Source organism: Stenella coeruleoalba (genome assembly GCF_951394435.1).
Source record: "Stenella coeruleoalba genome assembly, chromosome: 6".
NCBI lineage: Eukaryota > Metazoa > Chordata > Mammalia > Artiodactyla > Delphinidae > Stenella > Stenella coeruleoalba.
This window is the reverse complement of record NC_137151.1, coordinates 18,997,812-19,019,448: the sequence shown is the minus strand read 5'-3', so window position 1 is coordinate 19,019,448 and position 21,637 is coordinate 18,997,812. Positions and strand designations below refer to the sequence as shown.

General features: G+C 40.5%; 1 long non-coding RNA gene across 1 annotated transcript in view; it reads right to left on the bottom strand.

Moving 5' to 3' along the window:
- Positions 1-11,147: 11,147 nt before the first annotated feature.
- LOC307188042 overlaps positions 11,148-21,637 on the bottom strand; it is a 29,564-nt gene continuing 19,074 nt past the window's right edge. Inside the window, exon 3 of the long non-coding RNA XR_013828793.1 lies at positions 11,148-11,530. This is a non-coding gene — a long non-coding RNA (uncharacterized lncRNA). The remainder of the gene's footprint in view (positions 11,531-21,637) is intronic.

The window sequence follows — 21,637 nt, the reverse complement described above, 5'->3', positions numbered from 1 at the left end:
TGACCGCTTCTGACCCTCAATCATCTCAAGCTTGGACTCTGCCTACTGCCCAAGGCCCTTCATGAACATACATGCATGTACCCGTAGCTTAAAACTTCCCCAGTTTTGGGGTTCCGGGAGACACGGATTTGGAAAGATCCCTGGTGTGCCCCTTACTTGCAGGGGACCCTTCCTACTGCTGAAACACGCCTGTCACACCCAGAGGATGGTACACCGTCTGATCGGGAAGAGTTTGGAAAAGGCACCTCATCTCCTCATCTCCAGGTGCTCAGGTTCCCCCCCACCAGCCGCTTTCCGAACAATCTCCCCACTTAATGAAGTCAGCAGCTTCAACATCCAGTTTCGCACAGTTTGGAATTTGTCCGGAGGATGAAGGGGAAGGGGGAGAACCATGAGAGACAAGCCCTAGGTGTTTGGACAGGAAAATGCCACTTTAATTTCCATTTAGTAAGAGGAATTAACCAAAGGTTCACCTTGCCCCGGAACCAGAATAGGGCTTGAAGCAATTCTGCTGTTTTGTTGCTAGATCTCAAAGAAACAAGTTGAAAAATGGAGGTCAGGAGCACTGCAATTCACAAACCTGCAGGGTTTAAGCTATCATCGAAAAATGTCTTCAGGTAAGTCATGGAAAAGGATTTTAACGAAAGGCAGAATTGCAGGAAAGGAATTTCAAGAGGTAGATTGAACTAGCCATTAAAGCACATGAAAAGTGACTGAACTTCACCAATAACGCAGTTGGCCAAAAAGGGCGTATGCGTTTTTCCTGAATATATTCAGGAAAAACGCATACGCCCTTTTTGGCCAACAAAACAGGCTGGCAATGCAAATCAACACTACAAAGAGGTATCAATTCGAATCAGTCAGAAGGGATATCCTCACAAAATGTAAAAACCAGAAATGCAGGACAGGGCTTGGAGTAAATGGAACCCTGCTACACTGACGGTGGGAATGTAAATTGCCAACGGCCAGGCTGCAGAAGTGTATTGTGTTTCCTACAAAATTTAAAAAACAGAGATACAGAGCATATGACACTTGCACTCATGGGCGTATATCCTGTGAAAACCAAAAATCTACAGGACACAAGCACCCCAAAGTTTAGTGCTGCTCTGTTTACAAGAGCCTCGACTTGGATATAACATAAATGTCCTTGGGGAAAAAAAATGGATAAAGAAGAAGTGGTACTTAGAGACAATGGAATATACCTCAGCCAGGTAATCAATGAAATATGGCCAGTTGGAGCAACTTGTGTGGACTTAGGTACGATCATTCTAAGTGACATAAGTCAGACAGAAAAAGAGACTTATCATGAGATATCACTTACAGGTGGAATCTAGAACTGGCTACACATGAACTAAATGACAAAACAGAAGAGTCACACATTTAGAAACCACACTTACGGCTGCTAAAGGTGAAAGGTGAGGTGGGGTGAGGCACAAACCATGAGGTTGAAATTAGCACAGATACGGTTCCAAACCAAATAGCTAATCGACAAGACCTACTCTATAGCTCAAAGAACTGGACTCACAACACTCTAGTCACCAGAAAAGAATATATACGACTGGTAAGGATCTAAAAATGAGTTTATTGAGGTCTCTCAGTAAGTGGATCAAGAAGATGTACAGCAGCAAGAAACACAACATTGAAAACCAGCTGTACCCCATTATAAAAATAAATTACAAAAAATAATTTTAAAAAGACAGTGAGAGAGAAATTCCTACAGAATTCCTTCAGGGTCTCTGATGCAACCTGGATTCACCACATCTAGACCCACAGATAGATGGGACTTAAGGATGGATACTCGTGGAGTGAGAAAATTGGTGAGGATGGGCCAACAAATGCAGCACCTATAGAATAATACTGCCTGGTCCCATTCCAAGCGTCCCAAATCTCCAGGTGCAGGGGAACCTTCCTAGAGCTGAAATATGCATGGGACACACAGAGGATGGTACACCGTCTGATCGGGAAGAGTTTGGAAAAGGCACCTCCTCTCCTAATCTCCTGGTGCTCGGGTGCTCCAGCCTCTTTTCTAACAATCTACTCACCAGGGGAAGTCAGCACCTTCAACACCCTGTTTCGCACAGTTTGGAATTTGTCTGGAGGATTAAGGGGAAGAGGGGGAACCATGAGAGACAAGCCCGAGGTGTCTGAACAGGGACATGCCACTCTAATTTCCAATCAGGAAGAGGAATTGACCAAAGGCTCAGCTCCCCACCGAAACCAGAATAGGGCAGGAAGCAATCCTGGAAAAATGCCTTGAGGTAAGTCACGAAAAAGGACAAGAAAACAAGGCAGGATTGTAGGAAGGGGTTTTCAAGAGGTAGATTGCACTCGCCATGAAAGCAAATGGAAAGGGATAGAACTTCTTCAACGATGCCATTGGCCAAAAAGGGCGTATACATTTTTCCTGAACATATTCAGGAAAAACGCATATGTGCCTTTTCGACAACCAAAGAGGCGCGCAGTGCAAATCAACACTACAAAGAGATATCACTTCACATCACTCCAAAGGCCATCCTCACAAAGTGTAAAAACCGGAAATGCAGCGTAGGGCATGGAGAAAAGGGAGCCTTTTCACGGTGATTGTGGGACGGTAAATTGCCAATGGCACTCTGGAGAAGTGTATTGTGTTTCCCAAAAAAATCTCAGAAACAAAGCTACAGAGCATACTGCACTTCCACTCATGGGCGTTTATCTTGGGAAAAGCAACACTCGACAGGACACAGGCACCACAATGTTTAGTGCTGGTCTGTTTACAAGAGCCTCGACGTGGATACAACCGAAATCTCCTTGGAAGGAAAACGTGGATAAAGAAGATGTGATATTTATGTACAATGGAATATAACTCAGCCATGAAATCAATGAAATAAGGCCAGTTGCAGCAACTCAGGTGTACTTAGGTACGATCATTCTCAGTGACATAAGTCAGACAGAAAAAGAGACTTATCATAAGATATCAGTTATAGGTGGAATATCAACATTGCTACACATGAACTAAATGACAAAAGAGACACAGAGTCACACATATAGAAAACACACTTATGATTGCTAGAGTGCAAAGATCAATTGAGGTGAGGCATAAACCAGGAGTTTGAAATGAGCAGATACCATTCCATAGACCAAATAGGGAATCAACAAGACTTATTCTAAAGCTCAAAGGACTGGACTCAGCACAATCTACACACCGGAAAATATTATGTACGACTGGTAAGAATCTGAAAAAGAATTTATCCATGTCTCTCTGTAAGTGAATCAAGTGGATGTACAGTAGCAAGAAACACAGCACTGAAAATCACCTACACCGCCTTATAAAAATAAATTTTAAAAAAAGACACTGAGTAAGAGATAAATTCCTACAGAATTCGTTCACGGGCTGGGATGCAAGCTGGATTGAGCATATCTAAACACACAGCTGGATGGGACCTAAGGCTGGACACTCGTGGGGCTGAGAGGCTTGTGAGCATGAGTCAGCAAATGCAGCCCCTTTAGAGTAATACTGCCTGGTCCTGATTCCACGGGTCCCAAATCTCCAGATGCAGGCCACCCTTCCTACAGCTAAAACATGCATGGGACACCCAGAGGATGGTACACCATCGGATAGGGAAGAGTTTGAGAAAACCACCTCATCTCCTCATCTCCTAGCGGTCAGGTTCCCACCTCCAGCCTCTTTCCTGGCAATCGACCCACTTGGGGAAGTCAGCACCTTCAACACCCTCTTTCGCACACTTTGGAATTTGTCCGGAGGATGAACTGGAATGGGGGGAACAATGACAGACAACGCCTGTTTGGACAGGCACATGCCACTCTGATTTCCAATGAGGAAGAGGAATTGACCAAAGGCTCAGCTTGCCCTCAGAACCAGAATAGGGCTTGAAGCAATCCTGCTGTTTGGTGGCCAGTTCCCAAAGAAACAAGTTGAAAAATGGAGCTCAGGGGCACTGCAATTCACAATCCTGCAGCACTGTAAAAGATTCCTAATGTGGAAAAATGCCTTGAGGTAAGTCACGAAAAAGGACTTGAAAGCAAGGCAGAATTGCAGGAATGGGATTTCAAGAGGGAGTTTGGTCTCACCTCGAAAGCACATGGAAGGGGGCAGAACTTCTTCAACGACTTGGATACAACCGAAATCTCCTTGGAAGGAAAACATGGATAAAGAAGATGTGATACTTATGTACAATGGAATATAACTCAGCCATGAAGTCAATGAAATAAGGCCAGTTGCAGCAACTCAGGTGTACTTAGGTACGATCATTCTCAGTGACATAAGTCAGACAGAAAAATGAGACATCATCAGGTATCAGTTATAGGTGGAATATCAAAATAGTGACACATGAACTAAATGTCAAAAGAGACACAGAATCCCACATTTAGAAAACACACTCATGACTGCTAGAGTGCAAAAGTCGGTTGAGGTGAGGCATAAACCAGGAGTTTGAAATGAGCACAGATACCATTCCATAGACCAAATAGGGAATCAACAAGGCTTACTCTAAAGCTCAAAGGACTGGACTCAGCACACTACACACCGGAAAAGATTATATACGAATGGTCAGAATCAGAAAAAGAATTTATCGATGTCTCTCTGTAAGTGAATCAAGTGGATGTACAGCAGCAAGAAACATAGCACTGAAAATCACCTACACCCCATTATAAAAATAAATTCAAAAAAAAAAAAAACCAAAAACAAAAACAGTGAGTGAGAGACAAATTTTTACAGAATTCGTTCAGGGGCTGTGATGCAACCTCAGTTGAACACATCTAGACCTAGAGTTGATGGGACCTAAGGCTAGACACTCGTGGGGCTGTGAGGCTTGGTGAGGATGGGTCAGCAAATGCAGCCCCTTTACAGTAATATGCTTGTTCCCCCTTCCATAGGTCCCAAATCTCCAGGGGCAGGGGACTCGTCCTACAGCTAAAAGATGCGTTGGACACCCAGAGTATGGTACACTGTGTGACCGGGAAGAGTTTGGAAAAGTCACCTCATCTCCTCATCTCTTGGTGGTCGGCTTCCCGCCTCGAGCCTCTTTCCTAACAATCTCCCCACTTGGGGAAATTAGCACCTTCAGCATCCTGTTTCGCACAGTTTGGAATTTGTCCAGAGAATGAAGCCGAATGGGGGGAACCAATAAGAGACAAGCCCTAGGTTTTTCAACAGGCACATGCCACTCTAATTTCCAATAAGGAAGAGGATTTGACCAAAGGCTTACCTTGCCCCCGGAATCAGAATAGGGTTTCAAGCAATGCTGCTGTTTTGTGGCGTGTTCCCCACAAAATATGAAAAATCCACCTCAGGGCCCTGCAATTTTCAAACCTTCAGGGTTGTAAAGGATATCTATCATCGCAAAATGTCGTGAGGTAAGTCATCGAAAAGGACTTGAAAGCAAGGCAGAATTGCACAGAGGGATTTCAAGAGGTAGACTGGACTCGCAGTTAAAGCACGTGAAAAGCGGCTGAACTACGCCAATGATCCATTTGGCCAAAAAGGGCGTATGCGTTTTTTTCTGAATATATTCAGGAAAAATGCATACTCCCTTTTTTGCCAACCAAACAGGGCAATGAATATCAACACTTCGCATCAGCCAGATCGGCCCTCATCACAAAGTGTAAAAACCAGAAAAGCAGGACAGGGCGTGGAGAAAAGGGAGCCCTGTTTCGCTAACGCTAGGAACGTAAATTGCCAACGGCAACTCTGGAGAAATGTATTGTGTTTCCTAAAAAATCTAAAAAACAGAGCTACAGAGCACACGGCACTTCCACTCATGGGGCGTATGTCTTGGTAAAAACAAAATTCGACACGACACAGCGAACCCAACTTTTAGTGCATCTCTGTTTACAAGAGCCTCGACTTGGATACAACCTAAATGTACTTGGAAGGAAAAATGGATAAAGAAGATGTGGTAATTATGTACAGTGGAATGTTAATCAGCCATGAAATCAATGAAATAAGGCCAGTTGCAGCAACTCAGGTGGACTTAGGGACGATCATTCTAAGTGACATAAGTCAGACAGAAAAAGAGGCTTATCATAAGATATCACTTAGAGGTGGAATCTAAAAATGGCTACACATAAACTAATTTAAGAAGAGAAATGGAGTCATACATTTAGGGCTTCCCTGGTGGCGCAGTGGTTAAGAATTCACCAGCCGATCAGGGGAAACAGGTTCGAGCCCTGGTCCGAAAAGAACCCACATGCCGCGGAGCCACTACGCCCGTGCACCACAAATACTGAGCCAGCATTCTCGAGCTGGCAAGTCACAACTACTGAGCCCACGTGCCACAACTACTGAAGCCCGCATGCCGGCGCCCATGTTCTGCAACAAGAGAAGCCACCCAATGAGTAGCCTGTGCACCGCAACCAAGACCCAACGCAGCCAAATAATTAATTAATTAATTAATTTAAGAAAACAAGTTGCCGTCTGACTTAGTGCCTGGTGAGGGCCAAATTTCTGGTTCATAATGTGGGTCTTCTGGTTCTGCAATTAAATGATGTAATGGGCATAAGATCTTTTGTGTGCTACATTTATTAGGTCACTAATCCCATATTTGAGGTTTCTAGCCTCATGACCTAATCACCTCCCAAAAGCCCCACCTCCTAATACCATCAACAAGGGAGTTGGTTTTCAAAATCTGAAAACTAGAGGCACAAAATGTTGATACTATAACAGGGACCACATGGTTAATTTATTTTTCCTTTCATGTTAAATGTTTTGCACATATATATTTATTATATAATCCTGAAAGCCTTGTGTTTTTTTTTAAGATTCTTTTCCCATATAGGCCAGTACAGAGCACTGAGTAGAGTTCCCTGTCCTATACAGCAGGTCCATACCAATACTTATCTATTTTATATACAGTAGTGTGTATATGTCAGTCCCATTCTCCCAATTTATCCCTCCCCCACTTATCCCCTGGTAACCATAAGTTTATTTTCTATATCAATGACTCTATTTCTGTTTTGTAAATAAGTTCTTTTCTACCGTTTTTTTTTTAAGATTCCTCATGTCAGCAATATCATATGATATCTGTCTTTCTGTGTCTGACTTGCGTCACTCAGTATAACAATCTCTAAGTCCATCCGTGTTGCTGAGAAACCCTTAATTGTTAAGGATAACCTTCAATTTTTTCCAGTGTCATCAGCAATTATTTCTGGCAGATATGTGATAACACTTTTTTTTTTTTTTTTTTTTTTTGCGGTACGCGGGCCTCTCACCTCTGTGGCCTCTCCCGTTGCGGAGCACAGGATCCGGACGCGCAGGCCCAGTGGCCATGGCTCATGGGTCCAGCCTCTCTGCGGCATGTGGGATCCTCCCAGACCGGGGCACGAACCCGCGTCCCCTGCATCAGCAGGCGGACCCCCAACCACTGCGCCACCAGGGAAGCCCTGTGATAACACTTTTTAAACAGGGATATTGAGACCAAGTCTCCTGACCTGCAAACAACAAAAAAAACATCATTCATATAGTGAAAACTTTGTACATCAAAGGATGACAGCACTTGGTCTCTATCGTTTTGTACTCACTGCTGACGGAGGGCAGAGGAGTTTGAATCACTAACCTTCCTTACGTGCACTTCTTCCTAATGGGGTATTCCACCTAAAATTTATAAGAAGGGGAATGCATCATGGAACACACCAATCTCTACTACAGATTCTGAAGCAGCAAAAAAACAAAAAGAAAAACCATGATGAATCCATCCAAAGGGTTCTCTCTACATTGTTACATTAGTTTCCCTCCCATTTCAAACCCTGTCACTTGAACCTGTTTTTATTTTTCTCAACAAAAATAATGTTAATCTGCAGTTACACGCTCCATTAATATAACACTATCCCTTGTGCAAGTATGTAGGGATTCGAGGAGTTATGGGAGGCTATCATGAGAGGTTGCCTAGAGTAATTAGGACATTTTACTTATGTTGGCTCTTCTCCCTAAGATGTCTGCTGTCCGCTTCTTTTTGTAGCTACTAGCATTGAGAAAGTGACCAAGATAAGGCCCTTCTCTTTTACTGCCCATGAATGCACCCGTGATGAACCCCACAGACCTTGCTGCTGCCAGAATCCCCTGAACCTACTGACCCTCCATGCATGGCATGACGTAGATAAGGATGGTGACGTGTATACTTGTATAGAGCATGCTATAAAATTTTCGAGTCTTCCCTTCCTCATAATTCCAAAGAATAGATTTCTTTGGATTTCTGCTTAATACTGCTGGAGTTGGTACATAAGTTGAGGGAGGTATCAGGGCACACCAAAAGGGAGGGTAACTGCACAGAAAATACAAGCAGGTACGTTTCTGTGTAGTTTCAAGCAGCTTATGTGTTGTATCAACCATGGTGACATGTTGACCCCTCCTCTTTCTACTAGTAGTACAGCAAACATAAAGGATATTTAGGCTGCTTGTTTTATCCCCACCTCTCTCAATTGATCTGCATTCACATATAGGACAATGAAGGGCCCTTTCTACCATCTTAACCAATACTTGAGAACTAGAAAATGTGCAGATTTTTCCGGGGATTATTTTCATATTCCCCAATCAGGCCTATGAAGGAATCTTACCTATTGTGTTTAATGAAGTCATATCTCTGACAGCCTCCCATCATCAAAACTGGAAAGAAATTTGAAGGGTCTTAGATTTTACCATATTTGAAATTCCAGTATTTTAGCCTGACACGTTTTTTGATTTTACAAAAATATATTTTAAATGAGACAAAAAATCATTTTTATGACACAGACAGCAATAGTTTTATATTTTTATCTGTTCCACTTGCACACAAAACTCTCATGGGGTTATGTAAAGCAGTCCTGTTGGGTGCTGTGCTTGGTGCAAGTATGGATTAAAGCTTAGGAATCTTAAGCTTCAGTCACCTGAAACTTTTAAATTAGGATGCAAGCAATCCTGTCCAACATTTGAGCAGAGCAAGACACTGTCTTTATTTTGTCAGGTAATTAATCTGTCTTTTGCCCCAAGGAGAGAAACAACTGGCATCTTTCATCAATGTGTTGTACAAAAATCTTTGAACAGAGAGTGCAAGCAGAGGCTGACCAAAGATGTGAAAAAAAAAAGAGAGAGACCCTTGTGGCATTTTCTCCTAATTTATTGCAATCTCCCATTTAAAATGTGGGAATAATCAATCTTCTGAGGAAAAAGGCCCAAGGAAGGTTTTTGCTTTTGTGGAGTAATGGGATTGCTAAAGATTTCAGGAGGCCAGACGAATTAGTGAGAATGACCATGAGAAATCAGAGAAAAGTCAGATCCATAGATGAAGTGATGTTTACCTCTGTGAATCAATGACAGGTAGGAGCAAATGAAAAGAAAGTTGAATACAACATTTTATGAATAAATGTAACCTTTCAGCTGTCCTAGAAGAAATTAATTTTCACTATGATACAACATACTTAGTTTAGAAAGTTAACTTAAATTTAAAGCTTAATAATTAGATTTATTGAGGAAACCAAAACATCTTTGTGGTTTAGAATAAATAATGTGCTCTACTACAGATAAGAAGACTACATAAATAAATAGAAATATGACTAAATAGGGGCTTCCCTGGTGGCGCAGTGGTTGAGAGTCCACCTGCTGATGCAGGGGACACGGGTTCGTGCCCCGGTCCGGGAGGATCCCACATGCCGCAGAGCGGCTGGGCCCGTGAGCCATGGCCATTGAGCCTGCGTGTCCGGAGCCTGTGCTCCACAGCGGGAGAGGCCACAACAATGAGAGGCCCGCGTACCGCAAAAAAAAAAAAAAAAAAGAAATATGACTAAATAAGTAAATAAAGAGGAAAATAACAAATTAGATGTTATTAACATTAAAAACTGACAATCGTCTAAAGAAAGAGAAGGAGTGACAGAAAGAGAGAAGAACTCATATCAAGCATATATAAAAAACTCCTAAATAAGAAGTCTTCAGATGTTTAAAAAAAACAAAGTCTTCAATAAGAAGATAATGTAATAGCAAAAATGGGGAAAATATACCAAAAGATATTTCAAAAAAGAGAGTACAGAATGTTAAGTAAACATATCAAAAGATGCTTGGCTTCTCAGTAGTCAATTAAATGAAACAAAAGCAATCCTTGGAATTATCACTCACGAACCACAAAGTTCAAATGAAAACGACAGGTATTATCAAGTTTGATAAGAATGTGTGTAATCCTTGAATCTCATTCACTGCTGCTGAGCATGAAAATTCATACAAATGTTTTGAAAATATTTAGAAGTATCTAAACAGATAAAGACATGAAAGCTATGACTCAAAAATTTTACTACTACATGTATACTGAACAATAATTTATACACACACCACCAAAGCTCAAGTTCTAGAATTTATATGCCAGTACTATTCTCAACAGACACAAACTAAAAATCACTCATATTTTAATACACATTGGAAAAAATTACTTAGTAGTTAAATGTTTACACTATGGAATCCTATGCAACAGTGTCAATACATGATCACAACAGGCAACCATATAGGTATATTCACAAACAACATAAGGAATAAAAAACCCCTGTCCAAAAGTGGTTATACTGTGTCATAACATTTATATAAAATACAAAATACAGGTAAAGTGATCTTTTTGTTACATGCCAGAACAATTGTAAACCTTAAGGGGAGCCACTAGAATGGGACCAGGGGGCCTCTGAGTGTCTGGAAATTTTCTGTGTCTTTATCTAGAAACTAGGCATAGAGTGTACTCAGATTCTGAATTTTCTGAAATTTGTCATTTTCATACAAACTGTGCATGTTTTTAGTTGTTTTTTATACATAACAAAAAATAAAAAATATAGACTAGGGAATATCCATGCTTTAATATCCATGCTTTTCAAGGTGGAAGTGAAAGATATTAAACATTTGACATTGTGATTACTTCTTAAAAGTATGCTGAAAATTTGAGATTAATAAATAAGACATACTTCATATATAATACTCAAAGAGGAGGGGTAGAAAGGAGTATTTTTTTAAATTTAATACAGAATAGTTAAGATAGAAAATAAAGAAAACAGACTAGGTTTAAAAAGGAGCACACTGGACTTCCCTGGTGGCACAGCGGATAAGAGTTTGCCTGCCAATGCAGGGGACAGGGGTTCAAACCCTGGTCTGGGAAGATCCCACATGCCGCGGAGCAACTAAGCCTGTGTGCCACAACTACTAACCCTGTGCTCTAGAGCCCGCGAGCCCCAACTACTGAGCCTGTATGACACAACTAGAGCTCTAGCTCTAGCCCATGCACCTAGAGCCCATACTCTAGCTCTAGCCCATGCACCTAGAGCCCATACTCCACAAGAAGAGAAACCACCGCAAGGAGAAGCCCGTGTACCACAATGATGCATAGACCCCATTTGTCACAACTAGAGGAAACATTGTGCAGCAACGAAGACCCAACACAATCAAAAATAAATGAAATTAAATACTTTGACTTATGAGATGACTTACTAACGTGGCTGCAGTTGGAGGCCTCAGTTTCTTGCCACATGGATCTCTCCTTAGGGCTGCTTGAGTGTCCTCATGACATGGCAGCTGGCTTACACCAGGATCAGTGATCTAGCAGAAAACAAATCAGAAGCTGCAATGTCTTTTATGACCCACCTTTGGAAGCTGCACTTTGTCATTTCTGCAATGTCTTAATAGTTAAACACTCAACCCTTTTCAAGTTCGAGGGGCCACACTAGTGCATGAAGATTGGGAGATAATAAGGGGATGATTAGGGCCATCTTGGAGGCTGGCTACCAAAGTGGCTGACTAGCCGAAGACTGAATTTTGTTTTCTTCACATCTGGAGAGAAAATGGTCAGTGAATCCCATTGGTGGTCTTTGAGATGTGAGAAAATTACGTCTTGCTCTCACCTCCAGCTGTGTGGCTGAAGGGTCTTGGTGCTCCAGGCAGGGGTCAGGCCTGTTTCTCTGAGGTGGGAGAACCAAGTTCAGGACATTGGTGTACTAGAGACCTCCGGTGCCATGAAATATCAAAAGCCAAAAGTTCTCCCAGAGATCTCCATCTCAATGCTAAAACCCAGCTCCCCTCAAAGACCAGCAAGCTCCTGTGGTGGACACCCTACAGCAAATAACTAGCAAGACAGGAACACAGCCCCACTCATTCTCAGAGAGGCTGCCTAAAATCATAATAAGGTCACAGACACACCAAAACACACAACCAGATGCGGACCTGCCCACCAGAAAGACAAGATCCAGCCCAACCCACCAGAACACAGGCACTAGTACCCTCCACCAGGAAGCTTATGCAACCCACTGAACTGAACTTTGCCACTGGGGGCAGACACCAAAAACAACGGGACACTACGAACCAGCAGCCTGCAAAAAGGAGGCCCCAAACACAGTAAGTTAAGCAAAATGGGAAGACAGAGAAACACACAGCAGATGAAGAAGCACGGTAAAAACCCACCATAGCAAACAAATGAAGAGGAAATAGGCAGTCTACCTGAAAAAGAATTTGGAGTAATGATAGTAAAGATGATCCCAAATCTTGGAACTAGAATGGAGAAGATACAAGAAACGTTTAACAAGGACCTAGAAGAACGAAAGAGCAAACAATGATGAACAACACAATAAGTGGAACTAAAAATTTTCCAGAAGGAAATAATACCAGAATAACTGAGGCAGAAGAATGGATAAATGACCCAGAAGATAAAATAGTGGAAATAACTATCACAGAGCAGAATGAAGAAAAAAGAATGAAGAGAATTGAGGACAATCTGAGACACCTCTGGGACAATATTAAATGCAACAACATTCGAATTATAGGGTCCCAGAAGAAGAAAAGAATAAGAAAGGGACTGAGAAAGTATTTGAAGAGATTATAGTTCAAAACTTCCCTAATATGGGAAAGGAAAGAGTTAATCAAGTCCAGGAAACTCAGGGAGTCGCATAGAGGATAAATCCAAGGAGAAACATGCCAAGACACATATTAATCAAACTATCAAAAATTACATACAAAGAAAAAATATTAAAAGCAGCAAGGGAAAAACAACAAATAACATACAAGGGAATCCCCATAAGGCTAACAGTTGATCTTTCAGCAGAAACTCTGCAAGCCAGAAGGGACTGGCGGGACATATTTAAAGTGATGAAAGGGAAAAAGCTACAATCAGGATTACTCTACCAAGCAAGGATCTCATTCAGATTTGAAGGAGAAATTAAAAACTTTACAGACAAGCAAAAGCTAAGAGAATTCAGCACCAACAAACCAGTTATACAACAAATACTAAAGGAGCTTCTCTAGGCAGAAAACACAAGAGAAGGAGAATACCTACAATAACAAACCCAAAACAATTAAGAAAATGATAATAGGAATATACATATCGATAATTACCTTAAATGTAACTGGATTAAATGTTCTTGACAAAAAGCTTTTGACAAAATTAAACACCCATTTATGATAAGAACCCTCCAGAAAGTAGGCATAGAGGGAACTTTCCTCAATACAATACAGGCCATATATGACAAATGCACAGCCAACATCATTCTCAATGGTGAAAATCTGAAACCATTTCCACCAAGATCAGAAAGAAGACAAGGTTGCCCACTCTCACCACTATTATTCAACACAGTTTTGGAAGTTTTAGCCACAGGAATCAGAGAAGAAAAAGAAATAAAAGGAATCCAAATCGGAAAAGAAGAAGTTAAGCTCTCACTGTTTGCAGATGACATGATACTAGATATATAGAATCCTGAAGAGGCTACCAGAAAACTACTAGAGCTAATCAATGAATTTGGTAAAGTAGCAGGATACAACATTGATGCACACATATCTCTTTCATTCCTATACACTAAAGAAGAAAATTTTGAAACAGAAATTACAGAAACACTCCCACTTACCACTGCAACAAAAAGAATAAAACACCTAGGAATAAACGTACCTAAGGAGACAAAAGACCTGTACTCAGAAAACTATAAGACACTGATGGAAGAAATCAAAGATGACACAAAAAGCTGGAGAGATATACCATGTTCTTGGATTGGAAGAATCAACATTGTGAAAATGACTATACTACACAAAGCAATCTACAGATTCAATGCAATCCCTATCAAACAATCAATGGCATTTTTCAGAGAAATAGAACAAAAAATTTCACAATTTGTATGGAAACACAGAAGACCTCGAATAGACAGAGCAATCTTGAGAAGAAAAACAGAGCTGGAGGAATCAGGCTCCCCGACTTCAGACTATACTACAAAGCTGTAGTAATCAAGACAGTATGGTACTGGCACAAAAACAGAAATATAGATCAATGGAACAGAAGAGAAAGCCCAGAGATAAACCCACGCACACATGGTCACCTTATTTTTGATAAAGGAGGCAAGAATATACAATGGAGAAAAGACAGCCTCTTCAATAAGTGGTACTGGGAAAACTGGGCAGCTACAAAAAGAATGAAATTAGAAGGTGCCGTAACACCATACACAAATATAAACACAGAATAGACTAAAACCTAAATGTAAGGCCAGACACTATAAAAGTCTTAGAGGAAAACATAAGCAGAAAACTCTATGACATCAATCACAGCAAGATCCTTTTTGACTCACCTCCTAGAGAAATGGAAAGAAAAACAAAAATAAAAACATGGGACCTAATGAAACTTAAAAGCTTTTGCACAGCAAAAGGAAAACATAAACAAGACAGAAAGACAACACTCAGAATAGGAGAAAGTATTTGCCAATGAAGCAACTGACAAAGGATTAATCCCCAAACTTTACAAGCAGCTTATGCAGCTCAATATCAAAAAAAAAAAACAACTCAATCCATAAATGGGCAGAAGAACTAAATAGACGTTTCTCCAAAGAAGATATACAGATTGCCAACAAACGCATGAAAGAATGCTCAACATCACAAATCATTAGAGAAATGCAAATCAAAACTACAATGAGGTATCAACTTACACAGATAAGAATTGCTATCATCAAAAAAAATCTACAAACTCTAAATGCTGCAGAGGTGTGGAGAAAAGGGAACCCTCTTGCACTGTTGGTGGGAATGTATATTGATACAGCCACTATGGAGAACAGTATGGAGGTTCCCTGAAATCTAAAAATAGAACTACCATATGACCCAGCAATCCCGCTACTGGGCATATATGTTGAGAAACCATAATTCAAAAAGAGTCATGTTCCACAATGTTCATTGCAGCTCTATTTACGATAGCCCAGACATGGAAGCCACCTAAGTGTCCATCAACTGATGAATGGATAAAGAAGATCTTGCACATCTTCAATATACAATGGAACATTACTTAGCCATAAAAAGAAATTAAATTGAGTTATTTGTAGTGAGGTGGATGGACCCAGAGTCTGTCATACAGAGTGAATTAAGTCAGAAAGAGAAAAACAAATACTGTATGCTAACACATATCTATAGAATCTAAAAAAAATGAAAAGAAAATGGTTGTGAAGAACCTAGGGGCAGGACAGGAATAAAGACGCAGATGTAGAGAATGGACTTGAGGACACGGGGAGGGGGAAGGGTAAGCTGCGATGAAGTGAGAGAGTGGCATGGACTTATATACACTACCAAATGTAAAATAGATAGCTAGTGGGAAACAGCCGCATAGCACAGGGAGATCAGCTTGGTGCTTTGTCACCACCTACAGATATGGGCCAGGGAGGGTGGGAGGGAGACACAAGAGGGAGGAGATATGAGGATATTTGTATATGTATAGCTGATTCACTTTATTATAAAACAGAAACTAACACACCGTTGTAAAGCAATTATACTCCAATAAAGACATTAAAAGTAGATAAATAAATAATTTATTCAAAAAACCAAAATTAAATCATTTTAAAAAATAAATAAATAAAAGAGAGCACACAATAACATGGTAACTCTAAACCTAAGTATTTTAGTACTATACTAAATGTAAATGGATTAATATCTCCTGTTAAAGTGTAATTTTTTATATTATGTGCAACTAAATTGTTTTTAACAATATACAGGTAAAATAAAAGAATTAAATTGAAAAGGAGAATACATTCAATGGATTTAAAAACAATAAAACAATTAGTATATAGTATGCATCTTAGATAAAGTAGTCTTTAAGTTCAGAACAGTTTGTCATTATTATAATTATTATTATTATCCCAATTTCTTAAATAATATTTCAATACTTTTTCTAGATAAAAAATATTTTAATACTTTTTTCTTTGCTTTCTTGTGGTATAATACATGGCAAATATTTAGGTGCTAACATAATCTCAAAATGTATGTTGTTTTTTTTACAGCCGACAAAAACTGAATCAAGAAGAAATAGATAACTTGAACAGACTGATCACTAAAAGTGAAACAGAATCTGTAATTTTAAAAAACTCCCTACCAACAAAAGTCCGGGATCAGATGGTTTCACAGGCAAATTCTACCAAATATACAAAGGAGAACTTACACTGATTCTTCTCAAACTCTTCCAAAAGATTGAAGAGTAAGGAATACTTCCAAAGACATTCTATGAAGTCACCATTACCCTGCTATCAAAACCATATTGGGGGGGGGGGACTTCCCTGATGGCACAGTGGTTAAGAATCTGCCTGCCAATGCAGAATACACGTGTTCGAGCCCTGGTCTGTGAAGATCCCATATGCTGGTTAGCAACGAAGCCTGTGCACCACAACTACTGAGCCCATGCTCTTGAGGTCAGGAGCCACAAATACTGAGCCTGAGAGCCACAACTTCTGAAGCCCATGTGCCTAGAGCCCATGCTCTTCAACAAGAGAAGCCACCAAAATGAGAAGCCCATGCACAACGAAGAGTAGCCCTCGCTCGCCGCAACTAGAGAAAGACTGTGCACAGCAATGAACACCCAATGCAGCCAAAAATAAATTAATTAATTAATTTATTAAAAAGCAAGCAAACAAACAAACAAAAAAAGATGGGGACTTTTCTGGCAGTCCAGCAGTTAAGATTTCACCTTCCAGTGCAGAGGGTGTGGGTTCAATCCCTGGTCGGGGAGCTAAGATCCTATATACCTCACAAACAAGAATCCAAAACATAAAACAGAAGCAATATTGTAACAAATTCAATAAAGACTTAAAAAAAAAACAGAGAAAGACACTACCAAAAAAGAAAAGTACAGGCCAATATCTTTGATAAATATAGATGCAAAAATTCTCAACAGAATATTAGAAAACTGAGTCTGACAACACATAACAAGATCATACACCATGAGCAAATTTGATTCACCCCAGAGTCACAAAGTTGTTTCAACATATGCAAATCAATCAACATGATACACCCCATCAACAAAGGAAAAACAAAAAACAAATGATCATCTCAATAGATGCCGAGAAAAGCATTTGAAAAACTTCAACAGCCATTCATGATAAAAACACTTACCAAAGGGGGTATAGAGGAAACATATCTCAATATAATAAAAGCTATTTATGACAAACCCACAGCCAATATAATACTCAATGTTCATAAGTTGAAAGCCATCCTGCTAAAATCTGGAAAGAGACAGGATGCCCACTCTCACCTCTTCTCTTCAACATAGCATTGGAAGTCCTAGCCACAACAGTCAGACAACAAAAAGAAATAAATTCTAACCAAATTGAAAGGGAAGAGGTAAAATTGACACTACATGCAGATGACATGATAATGCATATAAAGGTAACCCTAAGAATTCCACACAAAAACAACTAGAACTGATAAACAAATTCAGCAAAGTAGCAGGATACAAGATTAACACACATAAATAGGTTGCATTTCTTTTTTTTTTTTTTTAATTTATTTTGGCTGCATTGGGTCTTCATTGCTGTGCACGGGCTTTCTCTAGTTGTGGCCAGTGGGGGTTACTCTTCCTTGTGGTGCGCAGGCTTCTCATTGCAGTGGCTTCTCTTGCTGCAGAGCACAGGCTCTAGGCAGGTGGGCTTCAGTAGTTGTGACACACGGGCTCAGTAGTTGTGGCTCACGGGCTCTAGAGTGCAGGCTAAGTAGTTGTGGTGCACAGGTTTAGTTGCTCCACAGCATGTGGAATCTTCCTGGACCAGGGCTCGAACCCATGTCCCCCGTATTGGCAGGCGGATTCTCAACCATGGAGCCACCAGGGAAGTCCCTGGTTGCATTTCTTTATGCTAACAATGAAATATCAGGAAGCGAATGTAAACAAGCAATCTCTTTTAAAATGGCATCAAAAAAATAAAATACTTAGGAGTAAACCTCACCAAGGAGGTGAAAGACTTATATGCTGAGAACTACAAAACATTAGTAAAGGAAATTGAAGATGATTCAAAGAAATGGAAAGACATCCCACATTCTCGGATGGTAAGATATAATAGTGTTAAAATGGCCATACTACCCAGGGCAATCTACAGGTTTAATGTGATCCTTATCAAATTACCCATGACATTTTCCCCAGAACTAGAACAAATAATCCTAAAATGTATATGGAACCATGAAAAGCCAGAATTGTCAACACAGTCCTGAGGAAAAAGAACAAAGCAGGAGGCATAACCCTCCCTGATTTCAGACAATACTACAAAGTTACAGTAAGCAAAACCGTAAGGTATTGGAACAGAAGGAGATATATGGATCAATGGACTAGAATAGAGAGCCCAGAAATAAAACCACACACCTATGGTCGATTACCGTTCGACAAAGGAGGCAAGAATATACAATGGGGAAAAGACAGTCTCTTCAGCAAGTGGTGTTTTAAAAGTTGGACAGCCGTATGCAAATCAGTGAAATCAGAACACACCCTCACACCATACAAAACAATAAACTCAAAACGGCTTATATACTTAAATATAAGATAGGAAACCTTAAAACTCCTAGAAGAGAACATAAGCAAAACATTCTCTGACATAAATCATACCAAAGTTTTCCTAGGTAGATCTCCTAGGGCAGTACAAACACAGTAAGTCACCTACATATGAACCTTCAAGTTGCAAACGTTCAAAGAGGCAAACGTCCATTCGCATGTCCAATCATGTAAGTTAGTTCACGTGTCTGACTGGCGTACATTGTCATGTGTGTGCATCCTCTATAAGTGGTTGTGCTTTTGTGTAGTTTACAGTACTGTATAGAGTGCAGTAGTACAGTACCTTTATTTCAAGCCCAAGATGTCTGGAGGCAAGCGTAAAAGCAGTGGTGATGTAGCTGGTACTGTTAAGAAGCGCCAAGCGATAATGATGGAAACAAAAGTGAAAATAATTGAGAGAGTGGAGCGAGGCAAAAAGATGTTAGACATCGCTCATTCTTATAACATGAACCATTCGACCACTGGCACGATTCTAAAGAACAAGGACAAGATCATGGAACATGTGAAGTCTGCTGTGCCGATGATGTTGACAAAATATTGAAGAAGCATGGAAAAGTGATGGAGATGCAGAAACTTCTCAGTGTATGGATGTAGGATCAACATCCTGCTCAGCTTAATGCTGATTCAAGAGAAAGCTAAAATCCTTCATGAAGACTTGAAGAAACACGGCAAAGAATCAGAAGGCACATCTTTTAATGCCAGCCATGGCTGATTTCATCGGTTCAAGGCTAGAGCCAACCTTCACAATGTAAAAGTAAGTGGAGAGGCAGCAAGTGCAGATAGGGTAGCTGTCCGGGAACTTCATGAAACACTTTGAGAAATTATTGATGGTGGCGTGTATTTACCAATGCAGGATTTTAATGTCGATGAGACACAACTGTACTGGAAGAGGATACCGGACCGAAGTTACATCAGTAAGGAGGAAAAGTTGATGCTGGGCTATAAAGCAGCAAAGGATAGGCTAACTGTTGTTTGGTGGCAATGCTTCTGATGATATGAAGCTGAAGCCTTTCTTAGTTTATAATTCAGAGAACCCAAGAACCCTTAAAAACATAGCCAAGGGCGCTCTTCCTGTTGTGTGGAAGCGTAACCCCAAAGCCTGGAATACACAGGCCATTTCCCAGGACTGGTTTTTCCACCACTTTATCCCAGAGGTAGAGAAATACTGCTTGGAGAAGGACGTCCCATCAAAACATTCTTTTGCTGCTCGACAATGCTCTGGGTCACACCCCATTCAAGGATGACTTTCATCCCAACTTCAAAGTAGTGCATCTGCCACCGAATACTACGTTGCTCGTGCAACCTATGGACCAGGGAGTTATAGCGACTTTCAAGAAATATTATTTATGTCACACTTTTTGTCAGGCACTAAAGGTAAGTGACAAATCAGGAACAACCTAGGGACAATTTTGGAAGAACTATAACATCTACAAGGCCATAAAAAACATTGACACTGCTTGGTGTGAGGGTGTGGCAGTCACCATGAATGGGGCTTGGAAGAACCTTGCCCACAGTTTGTTCATGATTTTTATGGATTTGAGAAGGTAGATGAGAAGTCCGAAGAGGTCTTCCCCAACACAGTGATCCTCAGCGAGAAGCTGGAGTTAAATCTGCAAGAGGACCATTTCATTGAACTCCTTGCTGTGCAACATGAGGAGCTTACTAATGAAGACGTGATGGAATTGGAGGCTCAGAGAAAGGATGAAGAGGGACAGGAGGAAGAAGAAGTAACTGAAGAACTGAAGAGATTCACGACACAGAAAATGGCAAGGGGATTTTCTTTATTTGAGGAGGCACTGTTAGTTTTTAAGGTAAAGGAGCCGAACCTAGAATTGTACCCAAAGTTGCAGCAGCCATTCAGAATGAAATCCAGTGCTACCTTGTCATCTATGATGAGAAAAAAAGAGCTACGACCCAGACATCAATGGATCATTTTTTTAAGAGGGTAGATAGAATTAAATCCAGCAAGGAACCAGAACCTGTGCCATCAGCGTCAGGCATGAGTGAAATGGCAGCTTGCCCTCTGTCTCCTACTGCTGATAATCCTTCACCTCTACCATCTCCCACGTCCTCTCCCTCCTCCAATCAGCAACTTTTCTCGCCTGTTCCCTCGAGCCAGCCCGAGTATCCCAGCTGTTGTACTGTATTACTGTACTTTTCAAGCTACTGTACTGTAAGATTAAAAATGATTTCTTTCTTTTTGTGTTTGTTTTTTATGTATTGTTTGTTTGAAGAGTATTCTGAACCTACTACGGTACAGTAACATATAGCCGACTGTGTAAGTTGGGTACCTAGGCTAACTTTGTTGGACTTACAAACAAATTGGACTTAGAAATGTGCTCTTGGAACAGAACTTGTTCATATGTAGGGGACTTACTGTAAAAGCAAAAAAGAAACAGGAGCCAATCAAACTTATAAGATTTGCACAGCAAAGGAAACCATAATCAAAATGAAAATACAACCTATGGACTGGGAGAAAATATTAGCAAATGATGAGACTGACAAGGGCTGAATTTCCAAAATATACAAACAGCTCATACAACTCAATAACAAAATAACAAATAACTCAATGGAGAATGGGTAGAAAACCTAAATAAACATTTCTCCAAAGAAGACATACAGTTAGCCAATAGGCACATGAAAAGATGTTCATCATCACTAATTATTAGAGAAATGCAAATCCAAATTACAATGAGGTACCACTTCACACAGATCAGAATGGCCATCATTAAAAAAACCTACAATTAACAAATGCTGGAGGGGGTGTGGAGAAAAGGGAACCCTCCTGCACTGTTGAAGGGAATGTAAACTGACACAACCACTATGGAGAACAGTATGGGGGTTCCTTAAAATCTACAAATAGAACTACCATATGACACAGCAATCGCACT